Below are 17842 nucleotides of genomic sequence, written 5' to 3' on the forward strand. Positions count from 1 at the left end.
CCCTGCAAACAGGACACCCAATTGGTATTAAATATTTCTTAGTCATCGCTTTGTAAATAAAACACACCAGAATGAAACAATTCACAAGCAAGCTACAAATGCTGAATACAGCCACAATTTCCAGACCATGTCCAAAAAAAAGCCTTAAGATTACAAGCTTCATTAATCTAGTCTGTCCCAACTATGGCTAAGAGGTTAACTGACTAGGCCTCTGACAAAGTAAACAAAATGGCTGCACTTAACCTTTTGAGGGCCACAGTAGCTTTTCCCTGCGATGTTTTAGAAACTAGATCAGAAAACTCAAAAGTTTTGTACTACTCTCAATTTTAAGAGTACTTGATACCTTCAATTCCTGAAATTTAATTTTCCTTTCTAGCTTTCATTATATTTCAATACTGAAATTTTCAAAGGTTAAAGCATATTCCAAAATTAAATAATAAATACTGCTTCCTTTTCCTTCAGCAGAGAGAAAAAAACAAATAATTTTGGAGGTGGGTGCCAGGAGATGCAACCAATTTCAACAGCTACAAAGATAAAGCCACTCACCAATTGCACTGTGATCCCTTTCCAACAATGCACTAATCAATGTCTCACTTGCTGAGTGCATACAATGGAAATATAGACAACTGCCTATATCAACTTGGTTTGAAGCTGGATGTTGGTAGAACCTTGCAGTAGGTGCCACAGGTCCCAGGGCTATCCGACATTTGAATGCACCACTCACACTTGGAACGGAAGCCATCATCTCTCATCCAGGCTAGAAGGAAAACTCTTCCAGTTGCAATGCCTAAAACGTTTTTTTTTGGCCAAGGTGAAGCTGAGATCAGGGACAGAGGAGAGAGAAAGAGAGAATTGCCAGACACTGAGTGCTTCACCTCCATCAGTACATTCATCCCTCAGCCTAAATTTAGGCTTATATTAGGGGATTGGGGGAAGAAGGGGATTGAGAGGAGAGATAATGAGAACTATTCCCATTGTACCTGACCTAGAAGTTACGACCAGCTGAGTGCGTCAGGAGACAGAGTTTACGCTGCTATCATTCTTGGCCTAAACGCCATGGTTTTTTCTTAAATGTTAAAGCTAAAATCGTTATAACAATTTATGTTATAAAAGTTCTGAATTATGTGGGAAAGACCCATAAGTGCTACAGGAAAAATGGAATTAGGTCAATCTACCAAGTGAAATCAAGCCTGCAACATTATAAAACCAATGCAATTTCTAATTAATTTAATGCTGCAGACACTGCAGGATAGAAATTTGGCGTGAGTGATGGCATGATATGGCTGGTATCAAATCAGCTGCCCGTCCTACTCAGCACCTAATATTCAATGCTATTGATTCCTGTGAATCAGATTACCTGACGCTGCGTATAATGTACAGCTGATCTGATGCTGTCTGATTTATGTCAAGGCCAGACAAATTTCTACTTGCCCACAACCATTAAAATAAAATATTTATTCGCTGCTTGCCGTGTGGGCCACCAATTCCTGCCTACAAGAACATGGAAGATGACTTGAGTCAAAGCCTCTTAATCTGCCTCAGAGCAGAAAGAGGACATTCAGCCCATGAAATCAGTGCCGGTGCTGACGATTGAAGCCATCTGCTCTAATCTCAATTCTCTTGCTCTTTTGTCTTGAATATTCTTCCTTTACAAATGATGTGACAGCTTCTGCCTCAACAGCTTTTTAATGATAGAGCATTCCATATTCTAATAGTCAATGTTTGTCATCCCTTTCATTCTTGTCTATGCCTCGAGCCAATTCTCCACCCTTTAGTAAATGTCTCATTATTTAATTCTCAAAGCTTTTACCAATTTCGAAAACTTCAGTCACCTCTTCTCTGCTCAAGAGAAAAAAGTCATAATATTTTAATACGTTCTTCATAACCCTTTCATTCCTGCCATCATGCTGATGAATCTTCACAAGAGTTATTCCATGGGCTGTATCTTTCTTATCCAGCATTAAGTCATGAAAGATGTTATAAACATGCAAGTTTTCTTTCTTCTAAATTGAGAGTTCAGCCCCTCCACCTGTTCTGCCATTCAATTAGATCATGGCTCATATCTATCTTAAAACTCCATCTACCCACCTTTCAATACTCATGCTTAACAAAAACCTATCAATTTCAATTAGGTATCTTCAACTGACCTAACCTAAACAGTTTTTTGGGGAAAAGAGAGTTCCAGATTTCCACTCCCCTTTGTATAAATAAGTGCTTCCTGACATCACCCTGCATGGCTTGACTCTAATTATAAGGTTCTGCCCCCTTGTTCTGGACCCCCTCGACCAGAGCAAATAGTTTCTCTCAATCAACCCTATTAATGCCTTTAATCATATTAAACACCTCAATCTGATCACCCCTTAATCTTCTATATTCCAGGGAATACAGGGCTAGTTTATGCAACCAGTCCTCATTTTGATTATGCGCTGAAGCCTTGGTGTGAGGCAAACACATTACTATCTTCAAGTAATGTCATGGGTTGACATCTACAGTTTTCTAGGAGCAAAGTTAGTTGTGTGAAAAAAGAGGAAAACAGCGGGCACACTGTAACAAGGGGAGAGTTACTCCAGTTACATTGTGGAAAATTAAGCAGTTGGAGTTAGAGGCCTAAGACCAGATAATTTGCCCATGCCCACAACCAGAGGTGAATGGATGCCATGGGAAAGTCTAGAGGAAGGAAATGAACATAAAAGAAATGCCTTATAAGAGCCAATAGGGAAAGCGCAAATCACTTCATAATAATAACTGTAAACAGTTTATCTTGGAGCTATCCCAACAAGCTTCCAGATTGGCAGCCTCTACCTATAACCATTTCACATAATAGATAGTACAAGTAATAGTCCGTTTTCCATCTTATATATGTGAGAAGATGACCATACTAAGATTTAACTGCAACAGAACATGGTAGCATGCCATATATACCGGGAAGAGTCACAGGTTTGATCCACAGTCTGTGTGGAGTGAAGTGATCTCTATCAGAGCAGTGGGGCATTAGTAAAGGATTTGTCTCCTCTGGGTTTTTTCCAGAGTGGAAGAGAAAAGGAGGAAGCAGAGGAGAAAGGATGGAAAAACAGCCAATATTTCTGATATTCAGAAAGTGCATACATGGACATCAGGTTAAACGGCTTGCAAACATTAATTGTCAAGCTAAGGCATGAAAAACAGTCACCTGGGCAATGTGCAGGAGGCAGTTGGGCACTTCAATGGGGATATACTATGCTGGTACATGCCAGTAAGCCTCAGGAGAAAGGAAGGAGGAGAGAAATCTGGGGTTGGGGAGGAGGGGAAAGAGGGGTGAGGGGAGAAATTGGGAACTGTGACAACAAAGACATTAAGAACAGCAACAGAGGCTCTGTGATTGTCATCAATATCATCATTTTAAAAAAGATATACAATGGTCCACAGAAAGAAACACACTGACAATTACACTGAGTCCTGGAACAGCATCCAGTCTCAATAACCCAGAGCATGTGATAGAATGGGTGAGACAGACAGAGACTCTTATTTTGACACTGACGAGGTCTGGCTGCCAGCCGGGTTGTGCCACGATTGGGGCTCAAGAAGGGAGGGGGAAAGCAGCAAAGAAAAAGTCCAACACACAAGTCTCTTGTCCTCCCACCTCATAAACCTCCTCCAGGCTCCCTCCAAAACCTTTCAGGGGAACCTGCAAAGGGTGAGTGCTGGAGCAGTTTCTTTTTGAAGACTCTGCAATGGGCTTTCCCGCAGCACAAACTCCCCAGTGGCAGAAGCTGGAGAAGGAAGAGGAAGGGAGAGAGAGAAGGAAAGGGGGGTCCCTTTAAATTACACTACAAGTCACTAAATGTAACAAACCGCACCTACCGGCGGCCCAATGTGGCGGTCTGGCCAGGTTTGGAGACGCTTCCCCCCTCCCACCCCCTCCCCACTCTCTCCCCTTCCCGAACCCCGGTTGGAGCCGTGGTCACAGAGCGAGGGGAAGGAGTCCCCGGTACTCGAGGTGGACCGCCGCACGATGCGCATGCGCGGACTCCCTCCTCCGCCCCCTCCCAACCCGTTCTCTTAAAGAGACAGTACACAGCACGGGAATGAAATGTGCAGAGCAACAACTTAAGGCTTGTAGAGAAGCAGCCCAACTCGTGCATGCTCCACAACAGCCACATCCCACCCAATCCCTAACTTCCCCTTAAATGCACAATTTATCCCAAAGAATTCGTCTTCATGTGGCAGCACGTTCCAACTTCTTACCACTTTCTGCTTTGCACTGACAAAACACTTTGAACATAGGAAAACATCACAAAGCACTTCTCAGAAGCATGATCAGGGGAAAAATAAATAGATGGCGATCTAAAAGCTTGGTCAAAATCAGAGATCTCAAAAAGAAATAATGGAGGTGAAACATGGAGGTACCTAGGGAAGATATGCCAGAGCAATGGAGACGGACGGGCAGAGAGGCTTGTGGGGGTATGCCAGAGAATCTGGTACAAAAGTATTGGGGGTGGGTGGGTAATGCAAAATAACTGGAGTTGGAGGCATAGAGAGTATGGGTGGCTGCAGGGAGTTACAGAGAAAAAGGGCAACAACATGAAGGAACCTAAACCCAAGATTGAGAATTTTAAATTTGATGTGTTCCAGTGTATCAGGAGCCAATGTAGGTCAGCAAGGCTGGGGTGATGGAAAAGCAGGAAGGATCTAGTGCAAGATAAAATACAGGTAGCGGGCTTAGGGTGAACAAAAGGTTATGGAGAATGGAAGCCAGCTCGGTCAGCATTGAAATAGAGGAAACAAAGGCATTAATGAATGTTTCAGCAGCAGATGAGCTGAGGTTGAGGCAGAGGTGAGTGATGTTATATAGATGAAAGTAGATGGCTTTTGTGATGCAGAAGACATGAGGTCAGAAACTCAGCTTGGGGATGCTGAGACTGTGAACAATCTAGTTTAGCCAGGAGTGGTGGCCAAGGAGAGGTGCAATCAGTAGCAAGGGTATGGAGTATGTAGTGGTGGGGGAGGGGGAAGGTGTGTAATAGCTTTCTAATGACAGGGGAGGGGTGGGCAGATGAGGGGTGAAAAAAAATAGCTTTTAGCTCCAACTCCTGACCTCTGTCCAGGAACCCCTTCTGGAATCTGAGCATTGCTGAGCAACAGGAAATATTCACTGTTTGAACTATGAAGAATGAACACTTTGGCCAGATACCAGAGGACAATCCATAGAAGTATATGCCTTCAGGAGTAAAGAAAGGGGGATGGGAGGAAACCGTGCTGTTTTCCCAGTAAAACAAAAACATGCTTATTATCCCTTAGAGAATGCCATCAAGCAGAGAATCTTTTGTTCTGCTAGTATTTTTCCCCCCTCAGTGAAAGGTCCCATGGGAGAAGGGCAAAAAAGAAAAACACAAGACCAGGCCCACCACAAAGTAAGTGCAATCACTAATATTGAACTGACAGCTGTGACTCAGGCAACTCCATCTTGTCAAGTAAAGGGTGTGATGCTGCAGGATGAGGTGGGTGGGTGGGTACGGAGACTGAAGAGACAGGAGTTGGTAAGGGGAAAACTGAGCCCTGAAGTACTTGCAACCAAATTGGCTTAGCCCAGTTTACAAAGCACTTCTGATTTATCAGTGAAATTGGCAGATTTAATTTTTTAAAAGTCCTTTGGTTGATCTCAGGAACACAGTGGGCAAGTAGGCATCTTTTGTGTCAGCTGGGAAGGGAGGGGAACATCAAAGATTCTCACTCCTGATCACTTTTCAACAATCACTACTCGAAAGTGACCCATTGGGAACATCAGCTAAGTTAGGTTAGCTGGCTGGCTTGGTTCGGATAGCCTTCCCTTCTCCATTCCACCCCACTCCCCCCTAGAAAAATCAAACATCCAGCATACAGGCCGATTAGAAAAAGGGCAAAGGAGTTGAGCTGGCACTGTTAGAAGTGTCCCAACACAAGTCACTGATCTTATGGGAGGTGCTTAAAACATTCTCATCTTCCTTCTTAGCTGGTTTGGAGAGAGTTGACAAAACCAGCAAGTACAGGTAATAGTACAGATGTCACCAAGTCAGCCCCTCAAGCTGCTAGAGGTGCACTTCATCAATCTAATTCATCAACATAACCAGTATATAGCCCTCAGTCTCTTGCATGGAGTACTTATTGCTTTCCCCATTCTGTATACTGCTTCCCCAGCCACCACCCACGCTTTCCTCCCTGCATCATCCAGCTGTTTGGTGCAAAACTAACATTGAGTTCTCTGTGCCTGAAGGTGCAGTTGACCCAGATGCTGCAATCAAAACTGTATGTACCCCAGTACTGTAGCTATCATGAATGGGCAAGCTTTAACAATCCTTCTGTAGGTTTTAAATTGCTGAGTTATAGTATAGACTCAGGAATTAAAATAGGCTCAGGAGTCAAAATGATCCAACATCTATAGCTCTGTTCAGCCTTAGGATTTGGGTTTACATCTGAATCCGGATAACTCTCAGATCTTCAAGGAGAAAATTAGCTGCTCCGTGCATTTACTTCTGGTCACAAGAAAGGGAGCCATTCCATAGGAGAAATGCACAGGATTCAATTAAGTGGAAAGTTTAGAATGACTTAGATCTTTAGCTTTGAAAGAATGGATAAACTTGTGCTTCTATAGCCCCTTTAACATAGTAAAGTAAACCAAGGTCCTTCACAGAAGCGTTACCAGTGAGCCACAAAGAGAGACGAGAAGAAGTAACCAAAAGCTTGGTAAGAAGTAGGAGCATCTTTAAGGAAAGAGAAGCAGAGCAATTTAGGGAGGGGAATTCAAGAGTTTAGGACAGAGGCAGCTGAAGACATGGCTGCCCAATGGTGGAGCGATGAAAACTGGGGATGCTGAAGATGCCAGGAATTGAGGAGTGCAGACATCCTAGTGGGGTGGGCGGTGGGGGCGGAGGCAAGGTCAAGGAGGAATTTGAAAACAAGGATGAGAGTATAAAAATTGAGGTTTGCCATACCGGAGGTCAAGACAGGTCAGCGAGCAACAGCAGCTGATAAGTAAACACGACTTAAGATACAGGCAAGATTTTTGATAAACTGAGGTATATAGAAGATGGAAGATGAGAAGCCAGCCAGGAGAGTATTAGAATAGTCAAACATAGAGGTAACAAATGAATAGATGAATGATTTAGCAGAGGAGCTAAGGGAGGGGCAGAGAAGGGCAAGTGGAAATAGGCCAAGTAAAATATAAAAAAATATTAATCCACAGCTTGGTCATAAGCTAAATCATGATTACAGGGCAAGGGCAGTTTCACATTTAAGAATTTACTTCAAACATTTTCCTCAGACAAAATTTATGATATGGATTTGTTTTTAAAATTCAACATTAAAAAGTAAGCATATTCAAAATAATGAGAAGGGAAAATTAACCAGTACAGAAATACTAATGAGCTAAATCATGATAGCAATTCTGTATAGACTGTAAATAATAAGCAACTTGTTAGTCTGGCTCAGGGATATTTTTTTATTCATTACAGAGTAATGAGCATCGTTGGCAAGGTCAGCATTTACTGCCAAACCCTAATTACCCTCCAGCCACCTTCCTGAATATAACTGCATGGCTTGCTAAGCCATTTCAAGGACAGTTAAGAGTCACCCAACCACGTTGCTGTCAGTCTGGAGTCACAGAGGCCAGACCAGGTAAGGAAGGTAGACTTCCTTCCTAAAGGACATTAATAAACAGATAGGTTACAATAATTTGGTAGTTTCATTGTTACCATAATTGATACTAACTTTTCATTCTGCTGCTTATTTAATTAATTGAATCTGATTTCCTCAGCTGCTGTGAAAGGATTTGAATTCTCTCTCCCATTCATTAATCCAGGCTTTTGGATTACTAGTTCAGTAACATACCGCTATACTTCCATATCACAAAAGAATGGAACACTTTACACCTTTGTGCTTGGCAGGGTCAAGCTGGCAGACCTTATCCCATCCCCCTCCTGTGAATACAAAAACCAAGGCACAAGTGGCCAGTTACCATTTAAAGGAAGCTGCTAAGCTTTGGCAAGGCTGAGGATATTGAAGGACAGCAATTAGGAGCTATTTTACTTAAGTCAATGAAGACTATCCACTGTTAGATAGAGGCATAGTACGTCGATTATTTTTATATTGTTACATGAAACCATATTGTCCTGATTGAATTAAATAAGTCTGATCATAACTGTTGCGACGTATGGTCACTTGCTACGATATGTAACAGCTTAAATGCTCTGTATCTAGCTTCGTCTTACCAGGTGTTTGCTTGATAAAACTCCAAAGAGTAGGGATCCAAGAGGGACCCTGTCCAAAGAATGGAATATAAAATTCTGATCAGAAGGGGCATCACTGGACTATGAAAACGCCTAAGTATATTAGACAGCAAGACTTTAATTCGGCATGAGATTCCAGATATTGATCACTCTTTGTGTATCCATTATGAACTTGCCTTTTGCCAATTAATGTCACATGTCTGTTATAACGTATCTGCTGTAGTGAGTTCCGCAGCGACAGTCACTCCTGTAAGTGGATCCCATGCTGCATGTATTCCATAAAAGCTGGTGTAGCAAATCAATTTCTCCTTCCAGTATGAACAGCAATGCCTTAACCTTCATCTAACAGGATTTTAAAAAAATAACTAGGGAAGCTTAATTGCCAGCAGTTAATACTTCTGAATTAACTTCCTGCAATGTCACTGGGTTAATGTCCTGGAATCACCAAACTCATCACCAGAAGATGATCATCAGCATAAGGATAGCAGCAAGGAGGCCCAATACAACTTGTCAGAACAACCCAGGATGGGTTGGAAATGCAGTCTTGCTAGCGTCATCCACATTCCAGAGAACCAACAAATAAAAATGGAGTTAAAACCTGAAGCAGCAGCAGTTGAACACTTTGGAACACACTAATGTTGGGTGTCAGTTTAAAACAAAATCATGCTTAACAATGAAAGCCTCACAGAAAGATGATTGTGATGGGCAGGTCAACTGTGCTTTTTTGCTGATACTGGACTTGGAAAAGACTACATGGAACTCCAAAGCTACATGTTGAACTGTGTACGGAATGGAAAATCAGCTAGAGAGGGGGCCTGTAGCATCAGTGGCCAAGTTATGAGTGTTCTAAAAAATCTTGGTTATGATTGACGGACTGGAACCTCTTCCAGGAATCCACACAGAGGGCCAAACAACAGGAAGCCAATTGCAAGCCAACAGGAAAATCAATTTTCTTTGGATGTTGCAAACAAAGCACCGTAGCCAGTTTGCAACCATCCGCTATTGAGAGCACAGGACAAATAAGGGTTCCTCCTCACCTTACCAAAATACGCCACCAGCGTCATCTCAGTCACACTTCTACAAGATAGTTCCTTGTCTCAGAGACAAGAGTTCCAACAATTCGACTTATTTTTTCAAAGGCCAGCTCAATTAATTCAAAAATGATGTATGGCAGTATCTAGACACTCTCCCCCCCACCCCCCCACCCCCACACTCTCAACCTATGCCAACTATAGACAGAAACCCCATTCCCACAAAGTAAATCACCCATGTGATGAATCCACCTTACAATTCCTACTGTAAACCGTACCCAGACTGGCCTCTCTATTCCTGGACACTGTTCAACATGAGTGATTTACAATCCATCTTGGGCATCACGGATCCCATGAAAAGATAAACATCAACCAGTGCTCTTCTTACAAATCACTGTCCGCTAGACTGGAACTGTAAAATTCTCGTAACAGCACTTGAAATGCACCCGAAGATCATTAGTAAACGGACACAAGCTGATCAAACGATGCTTATCTGCTGGAGAAACTGTTTAAGGACAACAGGTAGGTTTCCATGATGCAGAATAAGCCTGATTAGGCGGAACAAGGTTTTCTTCGGAGAATGCTTTGGGAACCACTGACATCTCTAGAAGATTTTTCCACTATATTCCAGCCCCAAACCCTCAGTTTTCACCAACATATGGTCTCTATAAGCTCTGAGCTATGGTAGTTGCTATCTCTTCTGCTCTTGCCCTGTTTTCTCCAGCAATCAAGTCTCTTGCAGGGCCTATAAGAGCCAGCTACATCAGGCAAAGTTTAGAAATAGAAACATCTCAAAGTCCACTGGTATCTCTCCCAGTATAAACACTGCAACCCATTTAGATAGAAAACAAACTGTTCCAAATCAGATGGCATTGCCATCACTCCTCAATTTTCCTTTAGAAACATGTTGGAGGGGTATTTCTCACACTGGACAACTATGGGACCACTAGGCCTGGCAGATTGGATTTCCACTCGAGACCACTGAGGCCAATTAAAATATCCTTACCATAGCTCTTCCTAAGCACTGGCTGTATATTGAAACTGGAATTGTGGAACATATGACTTAGTTCCATGCCAGACAGCTCACTAATTAGGGGAAAGTTGTAACCCATGCTTGAAGATGGCACTTTGTACTTGTACCTCTCTTCCATTACATGGATAAGTTGGATAAGCTGGGGCCATTCTCTTTAGAGAAGGAAAGACAGGGCAGATTTGATAGAAGTGTTCAAAATCATGAGGTATCGAAAGAGAATAGATAGAGAGACTGTTCCCATTGGCAGAAGGGTCAAGAACCTGAGGACACCAATTTAAGGTGATTGGCAAAAGAACCAACAATGATATGAGGAAAAACTATTTTGCACAGCAAGTTAGGATCCAGTTTGCACTGCCTGTGTAGTGTAGTATAGTGAAGACAAACTTGAATGTGATATTGGACATGCATCTGAGGAGAGAAAATTTGCAGTGCTCCAGGGCAGGGGAGTGGGACTGGCTCAGCTGCTCTTGGAGAGACACGGCACGAACACCATCAGCCAAATGGCCTCCTCCTGTGCTGTAATCATTCTATGAACTCTATTCTGTAAGCCTCTGAACCGACCATTTGCTTGAGATGCACTTCACTAGCTTTAATTTCATCTCACAGGGAAATACAGGTGAAAATCCAATCAAGTAAAGGAAACGCAAGAAGCTGTAACATGGAAATGTCAAATGAATAGTGATAGGTAATTGTGTATTGCTATACAAATTTTCAAAGCAGCTCAATATAACATTTCTTAGAACCCTAAACATGCTACACACTTTGCAATTCATGGTAGAAAATAAAACAAGTCTTGGAAGGGAGCAGTAACTTCCTTCACATTTTGCAAACATAAGTCCATAACGCATCCTGTTCGTTTTCACCATAGTCTTAGTAGGGCCATTGGCATCAACTTGCTTCTTCTCTGGCTTTCTTCAAGCCTCCCTCAGCCTACATCCATAATGGACCATGCTTCAGAAAAATTCAATCATCAGGATCTCTACTAAAGATACTAAAACAATTGCCAGCGGAGAGTCCGCCAACTCCTACTTGGGCGAATTAACTGATCCTCTGGTCTTGTGTTCTATGTTGTTCACAACTGCATCCTGGCCAGGGTGTTGACTGGTACTGCAAAGGTCCACTACTGTCCAATCCCTTGGAACAAAGTTAGTTTGGTACAATTGCATGCTTAAGCAAAGCGAACCTTGGGAAACTGCTTCACAGACTCCTCTATTTTTGGAAATCTTCCATCTGACTGTCATAATTAGACCACAAAAAGTTAAGCTCCATTTGACTGCATTACCTGGTATTTACACCAGCAAATGAATTCAAACTGACATCCTTTGATGTGTGAAAAGAAACTGCATACAGCCACATTGTATCATACAGCAGCAGGGTAAAGGCAGCCATTTGTTATGTCACTTCTAGCAAGTGTAAATGAGCCATGTTACGAGCGCAACTGATTATGTTAAATTGGTTGTTAGTGTAGCTACTAGCACACCCAGGATTGTTCAGCAAGTGTTGTCCAGTAGCAGAATCACATCTAACATTAAAGGCTTATTTTGGGTTTTGCAAGCGTGGTCTGTACTCCACCTATTATGAACAACCGAAGGAACAAGCTGTTGGATTTGATCAGCCAATCATTGGGGCATATGGCCTACATATCTAACATCACGACATACATTCATATGCAGGGATACACATTCATATGCAGGAATCCACTCTCCGCAAATAAAAGGAATATGTTCAAGCCTTATGCTTTTTTCTGAATTACCAAGGAGCTTGGGGAGCCTATAGTTCCCCGCTGCTTTCTCCATGGCAATGCCTCAGCCAGAGAAAACTCGCTAACCAATCACCACCCTTTTCTCCTGTTGTATAAATCATTTTGATCATTTGAAATTTGGCATTCTTGCATTTGTCCTGATGAGTACAAGACAAAATGCTTTGGCAATGTCTCTCTTTTCAGCAATATTCAAGTTCTGTACTACCAAGTGACTGATAGTAAATTGTCACAAGGTGGTTCACAGAAGCATGATCAAACAAAATTTGACACCAAGCCACAAAAGGTGACATTAGGACAGGTGGAGGTAGGTTTAAGGAACATCTTAAAAAAGGAAAGGGACATAGTGGTGGAGAGGTTTAGGGATGAAATTCCACAGCTTAGTGCCAGGCAGCTGAAGGCATGGTTGCCAATAATGGAGCAATGAAAATCAGGGATACTCAAGAGGTCAGAATTGGAGGAATGTAAAGATCTAGGAAGATTGCAGGGCTGCAGGAGCTCAGAGATGGGAGGGAGCAGGGCCAAGAGTGATTTTGAGAACAAAAATGAAAATTTTAAAACTGAGACAGTCCAGGCTGGAAGTCAACGTAGGTAAGTGAACAAAGAGGTAATAGGTGAATGGGACAGTGCAAGTTAGGATATGGGCAGCAGAGATTTAGATGAATTCAAGTTTACGGAGAGTAAAAAGTCAAAAGTCAGTAGAGTATTGGAATTGTCGAGTCTAAGAGTAATTGAAAAGGCATTGATGAGGGTTTCAGCAACAGATGAGCTGAGACCGATGTTGAAATAAGGAATGTATGGAGATGGAAGTAGGCTGTCTTGGTAATGGAGAGGATATGAGGTCAGAAGCTCACCTCAGGGTTAAATAGGATATCAAGGTTGTGAATGATCTGATTCAACCACAGACAGCAGCCAAGGGGAGGGATGGAGTCAGTGACTCAGAAACAGTTTTTGGTAGAGACTGAAGACAATGGCTTTGATCTTCCTACTATTCAGTTGGAAGAAATTTCTACTCATCCAACAGTGGATGTTGGACAAGCAGCGTGACAAATTGGAGACAGTCCAGGGGGAGAGGAGTGTGCAGGTGAGGGACAGATGGGTGACATCAGTGAATATATGGAACTTGATGCCATTTCTTCAGATGATGTTGTGAAGGGACATGTAGATGAGAAATAGAAAGGGGGAAACCAGGGATAACTCCTTCCTGGACTCCAAAGGTAATGGTACCTGGCAAAGCATAACATGTTCCAACAACTCTAATGAAATCTTTCCAGCCCCTCCTCACAGTGATTATTTTAAATTGAAAGCCCCTCATTACCTACACCCCAACCAGAGCAAATAACCTTTCCTTATTCATCCTATTAAAAATTCTTCCTAATTTTTGAAGATTTCTGTTAAATCTTCTTTGCTCCAGTGGAATTCACAGAATACATAGCACAGAAACAGACCATTCAGCCCAACTGGTCCGTGCCATGCTCCACATATCCTTCCTGCCATCCTACTTCATCTTACCTCATCTACAAATCTTTCTACTCCTTTCTCCCTCCTGTGCTTCCTAACTTCCCCTTAAATACATCTATGCTATTCACCTCAACTGAGACACATGTCCTCAGCACACTCTGAAAGTGTTATTCAAATAGGCCCAAACCCCTGCTTTTTCCTTTTAGCCTGTTCAAGCATGTATCCAGTGCCCTTTTGAAAGTTACTGCTGAATGTTTCCACCACCCCTTCAGACAGTGCATTACAGATCATGCCAAACCCCCATGTAAGAAATTCTCATCTCATCTCCCGATTCTTTTGCAAATGATCTTAAATCTGTATCCTCTGGCTGTTGTCCTTCCTATCAATGGAAACAGTCCCAGTATCTCATGTCTCCCTTCACAACAATAGTATGTTATCCCTGGTATCATCCTGGTGAATCTTCACTGTACGCTCTCAAAGGCTTTAATGTCCTTTCTGTATTGGGACTGTGAAAAATACATACACTATTCCAAAGTGTGCTTTCCTTTTATTGTGCTATGAGGTGCAGCAGTGGTCCAGTTAATTTGGAGAAAATCATAAAGACTGTGTTGAGAAAGGCTGCCATGTCAAAATAGGGGAATTTGTTTGTGGAGTCCGCCCACTTGTTCTTGCTGCTCTACATGCGTCATAAGTCTCCCTTTATGTGAGGCCAGCTCTGTTTCTTTGGCATACTGCCAATCCAAAAATGATGCATTCTGGTGAATTATTGCAGGAAAGTAGTCACACTCTCATTAGATCCAACTCTTCCTTGAAAAGCCATCCTTAGTGTAAAATGGATTCTACAGAAAATTACAATGGATGCATTTCTGCTGAAACCAGGAATAAAGTTAGGTGGGCAGGTGGATATTAATCAGGAAGAGACTTGGTGGGTTGTTCACAAAAAAATATTTTGAGCAAACTTTACTCAATGATTCTGAACTTCCTACATTCTCCCTATTCACTAAAAAATTGAATGGGCTGAGACTTTCTTTTGTGGAAAAGAGCAGACTGAGGCATGACCTGAAAAAGGTCTTCAAGATTGTGAAAGAGTTTTACAGGGTAGGCTTAGAGAGGATGTTTCCACTTGTGGGCAAGATCAGAACTAGGGGCCATAAATATAAGACAGTCACTAATAAATCCAATAGGGAATGCAGGAGAAGGTTCTTTACCCAGAGAGTGGCGAGAATGTGAACTTGATAACAGAGGGATATAAGGGGAAGCTAGATAAGCACATGAGTGAGAAAGAAATAGAATATATTGAAAGGGTTAGATGAACAGGGGTTGGAAGGGGCTCATGTGCAACACAAACAACAACATGGACCTGTTGGGTCGAATGGCCTGTTTCTGTGCTGTAAGTTTTATATAATACTTTGTAATATGTATGTCACTGGCTGAGCCAGCACATCCCTACTGCAAAGACATTTCAGTGCAATCACTCATCTAAAGATCAAGCCTTTCCAAGATTCCAACAAAATATAAACTGTCATGAAGAAACTGCATGAAATTAATCTGGTAGTGAAAAAAGCTATGTAAAATTCTTTCTTAAAAAACATGTAACATATCTGTAATACAGAGGGAGGCCCAGTCTGAGAGGTAGAAAAAGGCTACTGTGGGAAACCAAAGCTCAGATGCAGAGAGAAATAGTTTTGACAGAGTATAAAGAAAAAGTGTTTCCAGTGGCAGAAGGGTCAGTTATCAGAGGAGGCAGATTTAAGGTGAGTGGCAAAAGCAGAGGGAAGATGTGGGAAAATAATATTACACAGCGAGTTATGGTCTGGAATACACTGCTTGAGAGGGTGGTGGTGGAAGATTTAATAACTTACAAAGGAGATTTAATAAATACTTGACAGAAAAATATTGCTGGGCTATGGAGAAAGAGCAGGGAGCGGGACTAATTGCGGATAGCTCTACCAGGGGCATAATGGGCCGAATGGTCTCCTATTGTGCTGCACCATTCCATGAGTCTAAACAGAAACACTAAATCAGTAAGAGGAAAAAAGGCACTAGTGTTAATCATAAGCTGATGAGTGGCTTTGTTTTTTTTTTCAATATGCCGAGGCTGGGAAGTAACTCACCCCTGTCTGGTGGATGAGTGGAATTTTCCAGCTCTGACTCATCCACGAGAAGAGACGCCATTTGGCCTCGCCTGCTCTGCAGTCCCCAGTGGCTTTATCACAGCTGTGGGATCAGGCTACAGCAACTAATGACACAAGCGCAGTGTGTCGTGAAAGACACTCTCGTATCACCATTGAGAAAAGAAATTATTTTACAAACTAGAAGAATTGCTGGGGTTGGATTTCCCCTTAGTTTTTTCAATCAATGTGGTCAAATTTAATTATAAAAAATATAACTGGGACAGTGTGGTGCCTCAATGTTCTAAGTTCCAATTCCCAAATAGCAGGCCTAACACTAGGTGGGGGTCAGATCAATAGATCTTTTTTAAACTCCCCTGATACTTTAGTTGGTTAATGCACCACCTGGAGTGGCTCTCATACAGAGAAAACGAACAATCTATCAAGCATTTTGGCAGCTGGGCCTCAGCACCATTAGAAGCATAGAATAGTATAATAGAAGATAGCCATTCAGCCCATCGGGACTGTGCTGGCTCTTTCAAATCAATCTGGTTGCTTCCACTAATCTGCTCTATCTCCAAATCCCTGTAATTTTTTTTCTCCTTCAGGTACTTATCCAATTCCCTTTTGATGACTACTATTGAATCTGTATCCACCACTTGATCGGGCACTGCATTCCAAATCGTAACCACATGCTGCATAAAGATAATTTTTCCTCGTGTCATCCAGTTTTTTTGCCCATCACCTTAAAACTATGCCCCACCCCCCAGTTATTGACACCTCAGCCATTGGAAACAGTTTCTTTTTATGTACACCATCTTAACCCTTCATGATTTTGAACATCTTTATCAAATCTCATTTTAGTCCTTTCTATTGTAAGGAGAACAACCCCAGTTTCTCCTGTCTATATGACTGTAATCCCTCACCCCTGGAACTATTCTAGGCTTCTGAGGGAAAGGTTTCTGATCTCATTGAAATATGTATTCTTAGAGAGTTTGACACAGTAGATTCTGGGAGGCTGTCTCCACTTGTTAGAGAGTATAAAATGAGGGGTCATTCCCTCAAGATAAGGGGGCAGCCATTTAGGATTACAATAAGGAGAAGTTTCTTCACTTGGAGGGTTGTGAATCTATGGAATTCTGAACCCCAAAGGGATGCTCAGTTGTGGTTTGTATTAAAGACTGCATTCATAGATTTCTAGACGCTTAGGAAACCAAAGATATGGGGATAAGATGAGAAACTGGAGTTCATGTAATGTTCAGCCATAATATTATTTGATCTTCACTATTTGGAGAATGCAGATATATGGATGTGGGCTAAGGATATAATCAGGTTCAGCAGCAAACCCAAACTGTACTCCACTCCTATTTTTGAATCTGAGGGCTATATGTGCATGCCTTCAAATGGGAGTTGGATGGGTTCTTGCAATTTATAGGAATTAGGTGGGTTAACTAGGGTTGGTGATATCAGCCTATAATCTGATTCTCTGCCTCCCCCAAGAGATTGCATGGCTGACAAGCAGATTGGTGGTTTATGTGACATTCGACATTTTGGAATGGGCAGGCCTTTGGACCAGTTGGCCTTTTCCCCAGATTCACAACTACACTTTGAAGGTGGTATGGGGCTGTTTGAACTTACACATTCAGGTACCTCAGACAAGATTCAGGTAGGTGGCTGGTGTTGATGGAACTGCATCCAAGAACAAGAAAATTGATTAAAAAAGAAATTTTGAGAAAGCTCTTTGAGAAACAGTGCACTGCTAGAGTGAAATGAAACCAAGTGGAGAAAATCCTGAAGGAGCAGGTATGTCAGTGGGGGAGAAGAGAAGTGGAGGAGTGAGAATTTTTCCTGACAAGGTGCTCAATTTAAAATCCCCCAACATTGCGAACCATCCATAATAGTTCATATGTGCAAAACGTTTTGGACTGCAACCTATTCCAGTACAATTGATATAAGAAAGCATCCCTTAAAGAGCAGATCAGAGGCAGACATCTAAGGCACTTTGACATATGCTTCAGTTAGGCCCAAGATGTGGAAATTAATTGAAATCACATTTTATGCTTATGCACATTTAGGACTGCAGTTTAATTTTTTTAAAACAACTCTCAAGGGATCATATTTCCTCTAAAAAATACTTTACATTAGATCTTTGGCCAAAAAAACCATTCCATCCAATGATGATGAGAACAGAGTATAACTGCCATCTT

General features: G+C 42.0%; 1 protein-coding gene across 8 annotated transcripts in view; it reads right to left on the bottom strand.

Moving 5' to 3' along the window:
* The window catches only part of gatad2ab (GATA zinc finger domain containing 2Ab), a 122137-nt gene that overhangs the window by 72743 nt on the left and 31552 nt on the right, over positions 1-17842 (bottom strand). Inside the window, exon 1 of one of the 8 annotated variants that reach the window (XM_078556102.1) lies at positions 3841-3868. The exons of the other annotated variants lie outside the window; for them this stretch is intronic. The gene's annotated coding sequence lies outside the window, so the exon portion shown is untranslated. Of the gene's footprint in view, positions 1-3840; positions 3869-17842 lie in introns of those variants that run through there. 8 annotated transcript variants of the gene reach the window in all.

Source organism: Cetorhinus maximus, chromosome 13 (assembly GCF_964194155.1).
Source record: "Cetorhinus maximus chromosome 13, sCetMax3.hap1.1, whole genome shotgun sequence".
Lineage (NCBI taxonomy): Eukaryota > Metazoa > Chordata > Chondrichthyes > Lamniformes > Cetorhinidae > Cetorhinus > Cetorhinus maximus.